The 4,850-nt window shown below is 36.8% G+C and overlaps 1 long non-coding RNA gene across 1 annotated transcript; it reads right to left on the bottom strand.

Annotated features, from left to right (window-relative positions):
- Positions 1-306: 306 nt before the first annotated feature.
- Positions 307-843, bottom strand: LOC139073229 (uncharacterized). The gene is made up of 3 exons (XR_011521939.1): positions 763-843; positions 597-689; positions 307-439 (listed from the first exon to the last, which is right to left on the bottom strand). It is a non-coding gene; the product is annotated as an uncharacterized lncRNA (long non-coding RNA).
- Between the last annotated feature and the right edge of the window lie 4,007 nt (positions 844-4,850).

Raw genomic sequence — 4,850 nt, forward strand, 5'->3', positions numbered from 1 at the left:
TAAATTCTGAAAATAACCAGTGCAGTGTTATACAAATTTTGTGCTTAAAAAAACAAATACACGAATAAAAGCTGTTAATTGAGCTCCTTCCGATTTGGTGTAAAGTAGGAAAAGTAAGTGCCAATTTGGGTCAGTTAAATTTAAATTAGGAGAAAACATAATGATAATAGTCCAGCTGGAAATAAGATACTAAGAAAAATAAGGTAAACAGACGTTTATATATATATAAAGAGAATAAATAAGAGACGGACTGACTTACTTTTGTTTGAAAGACTGTGACAAACAGAAAAAATGTTGTTTGTGCCGTTGTGAATGTGAGTGTTTTTTTTTTTTGCATGTGAAGTGAATGCTGCTGTGGCTGGATATTCTGTTGAATGACGCAGTGTTTAATAGAGACAGCTGATGGGAAAAAACATGGTGTGGCCCAGGCTTTCCCCGACTGAAAAACAATAGAAAAATAATTTATAGTTAGTGCGATGACAAGAAAATCGTTTTAAAATATAAAAGTTGCATGGTTGTGGTCATACAAAGGAGGTATTTTATCTGCTTTTGAGCCGTGAGGGCTGAAACTGGACTTTGGACTCTCTATCATTTACCTATGTTTGCTTTTCTGTAAATGGAGTCTGTTACTCTCTCTTTTCTCCTGCCTGCATACACACACATGGTGAGACCAAGGCTGGCTTGCTTTTCTGTGAAGTGTAACATGCAGTTTTAAGCAATTTGTGACTTTAGAAAAGATAACTTCTGGTGTTTTGGGCATACCTTCTTAGTCCATGGATGGCCTCCGTGTGAGGGTCTTTTCTCCTGGACGGTCGAGAGCGGAATGAGGCTGAAGGTTCACCCTGAGGGCCTGACTCCGCCCACTTTTACACACAAGAATCCTGTAGTCTAAAAATAGCACAGGGTGCTGCAGAACAGCAGCTCTGAAGTTCTCAGGATCGTCTTTATGAAAACCATAAAATTAACAAATAATCAGTCAGGAAAATAAAATATTTGTGCCAGATTGTTTAGTTACACCCACTTATAATTATTTTGCATAGGTGTTGTAAAACTATTCCTGTAAATCTTGCTATAGAAATAAAATCCAATAATTGTCTTGCTTGAACTTTAAGAATCATTATCATTAGTGGCTGGATTTTGAGACGCTGAATAATGAGAAAGAGATAAACTATTATTTCCTGTAACCTGGTTAGAACCTGTACCGTGCTGTTTTGAATTAAGAACTGGTAGTTATTTTCCCAAAATCAGATAGATGAATAAAAAATGAAAGGAGGAATCTTGCATTTTGGGTTAGACTGTGCCTAATGATTATAACCTGTTTGGAGCAGATTTTAAGGACAATTGTGCATAAAAAGTAGTCTAGATTTACCTTTGAGTCAGTAAAGTCGACTAATTATTAATTCAATTCAATTTTATTTATATAGCGCCAAATCACGACAAGAGTCGTCTCAAGGCACTTCACAAAATAAACATTCCAATTCACAGTTCATTAAGCCAATCAGAAATAATGTTTCCTATATAAGGAACCCAGCAAATTGCATCAAGTCACTGACTAGTGTCAGTGACTATACAGCAATCCTCATACTAAGCAAGCATGCAGCGACAGTGGAGAGGAAAACTCCCTTTTAACAGTAAGAAACCTCCAGAGAATCCTGGCTCAGTATAAGCAGCCATCCTCCACGACTCACTGGAGATCGAGAAGACAGAGCAGACACACACACACACACACACACACACACACACACACACACACACACACACACACACACACACACACACACACACACACACACACACACACACACACACACACACAGACAGACAGACAAGTAATGTGTCTATAGTTATATTGTGATGTCTTAGTAAATATTGTATTTGGTGAAAGATCAACTTTATTGTATTTATTCTAGTGGATCTATAATTAAACGGATAAACTAGTATTAGCACATCAAAAGTCAATGAAAACAAAAAGTTATTATCAGGAGAGAGAAAATGTTTAAGTGGTTAGCAGCAGTGTGCTAGTCGATGGCCCCCTCCATGAGGCCACCACAGCTCAGCAGGAGTCATTGTAGCTTCTTCTGGAGAGAAAAACACTTACAGAGAAAATAAAGTTAACAGCTGAAATTGGACAAAATAGTACAGTTAAAGAGCAGACTGTAGAATAAAGCAGCAGAGTGTGAAAAGTGGTCAGTGTGTCCTCCAGCAGTCTAAGCCTATAGCAGCATAACTTCAGAGATAACTCTGGATAATTAGAAGCCATCGTTGATTTGTACAAGAGAAAGTTCTGTCATTTCAACCCAATCAACATATTTAAGGAAGACGTTTGCTGTGCACTGTAGCGGCAGGAATTTTACTGGGTCGGCCCGTCACAGACGGAAACCAGCTGCAAATGAAAGTCTCCTGGATCTGGCTCTACACAAACGGAGCAGAAAGTCCCCACCACAAGCTGAATTATAACACCGAAATGGGGCAGCACTACGAGATGAACACTGTGGGACAGGCGCTTGTTTGCCCGGCTGCAAGATGGGACGGAGACAAAGGGGAGGAGCACGTGTGCCAACATGTGAACTTTAATCAATGACTGGGGTCATACTGAACTTACAAACAGATGCTCAAAGAGACTGTTTCCCCATAGGGTCCACCCAGTGGAAGTGTGTTTGCTGCAGTTAGGTAATAGAAAGGCTTTTGGCAACAATCAGTTGATTTGGTGAAATGTCAGAACTGTGAAAAATTTACTAAACTACTGCAGAACATAGTTAACTGAGAAAGTTAGCCTTAAAAAAAATAGGATTAGTAACCTGGTCCAACTCACCATTGGATGTCAATATAATCTTTATTGTAAGTATGATTTAAGATTTGGAAAACCGCAAGTGTCAAGTTGCTCTATAGCCTATCCTAGCTTTTTATCATAGCTTATATGATTAACAAAATTTAAATGAAATTGGGGTAAAGTAAATAACTCAGTGCACAACAATTTCTCGGTATTCATCAGGTTTCTTAGTTGACTGAATGACTTTTCTTATTTCTACAGGTCTTAGGGTACTCAGCTGCAGTGGACAGGAGAACAACAGTGTTGTTTCAGCTCCTTTGAGTTTCCCAACAGATCTAGCCAAACCTGATCCTATATTTTTCTATGAGCTGTAAGTTCTAATGTAGAAAATAATGTTACAAAATATTGAAAAATTGTACCTCTCATTCGATAAAAATTATGTTCACATTTTTCATCTTGTGAAATCTTCAACATAACATTTTTAATTGGCCTTTTGTGGGAGTGACGTTGCGAGAACATTTGGATTTGGCTACAGCCGAAATTGGCCAAAACTGAAATTTTGGTTTGACTTAAATTAGATGTCACTGAAGGTAAACAAAGCTATATTTGTGCTGCATGGGAATTGGAGGAAAATAGATGTGGATGTGTCGGCGAGAAGAAAGCAAAAATAAAAAATAAATATCAAACAATATCACAGTAAAAAGAGTGTAGGGAAAATTATTAAAAGAAATTAAACTGGGAGAAATAATCCTTTTTTTAGGGATTAATGCATGGCCATGAGCTCTGCTGGAAACACCCATAAAATCGGAAACAACCATAAAATCGCTTTACATTCATCAGGTACATTACAAAAGAGCCTCAACAATGGTTAGTCATGCTGGATAATGAGAACATAACAATAATCTGTTTCCCTAGTTTGGTTGGGTAAAAGGGAAAAAGGTGTTTAGATGTCTGATGTTTTATAGGAACCAGTGTATCACAAGAGGTAGGATGACAATTGGCTAAAGGAAAAAGTCTTTAAGTTTATCATCACAGGATGGCATGGTAAATAAATAAATAAATAAATAAATACACAAATAAACAAACAAACAAATAAATAAATAAAAATAAGAGAGAAAAAGGAAAATTAATTAAAAGAAACATAATAGTAATAAAATGTTAAATTGTTTCCGAATCTGTGGTGGAATCAGTGCCATTGGAAAAAGGAGTAGGTAAAAAGAGGATAGGGGAGTATCTCTTAGCACAAATCACGTTATTGATTTAGCAATGCAGCTTAATTTCAGATGCTTTAAGGATGATACTAATTTGTGTTATAGATGGAGAAGTAGAACAGAAACACACATCTAAACGAGTAGATAAGGGAAATTACTGACAATACTAGGGTTTTAGGATGTTTGGCTTTAAGTAATTCGTGGTTTGACCAGCAAATATATACAAACAAACCTGTAACTGCAGTTTCGTTATTTATGAATTAACCTTAAGTAGTGAATTAATTCTTAGGATTTCTTGTGCTAGTGAGGTTCTTAAAGGAAAAAGGAAAGAAAATAAGAAAGAAGGTTCATAATTGGGGTGAATAGTAAGGGACATTGGAAAACCTGAAACTATTTTGTTGAATTGATAGTAAAGTGGTTGTCCTAATTTTTAATTGGAGAGATCACATCGCAACATCAGTTCAGAACAGTAGTTATGGGAAGTTTTGTTGGATTAATTTGATCACACGCTTTAGGTCTTATTCTTTTCTTTCCACTGATTTAGTGTTCGGTTCATTTAAACCAAGCGGAGACACAGACTTGAGAGAATAAGTAGTTTAGTTGTGCGTGTCCTGCTCTTGCAGTTTTGAGCATTTTCCAGAAATAATCTAGATGTTTAAGAAGTGGAAGGAAGCTCTCGATGTAATTACTAACATGCATGAGGAAAAAATATAAAAGTTGCACTTAAATGAGGAATTTCACACTTTCGCTTCAGTCTGACATTTGCTTGGTGTGTGAGGGCATAGAGATGTGTATGGACCGTGTGTTTGACTGTGTTTGTTTTGTTTGTTTGTTCCTTTATTTATATGGGCGTGGCCGAGCCTTGAGAA

This window comes from Nothobranchius furzeri, chromosome 11 (genome assembly GCF_043380555.1).
Source record: "Nothobranchius furzeri strain GRZ-AD chromosome 11, NfurGRZ-RIMD1, whole genome shotgun sequence".
NCBI classification, from domain to species: domain Eukaryota; kingdom Metazoa; phylum Chordata; class Actinopteri; order Cyprinodontiformes; family Nothobranchiidae; genus Nothobranchius; species Nothobranchius furzeri.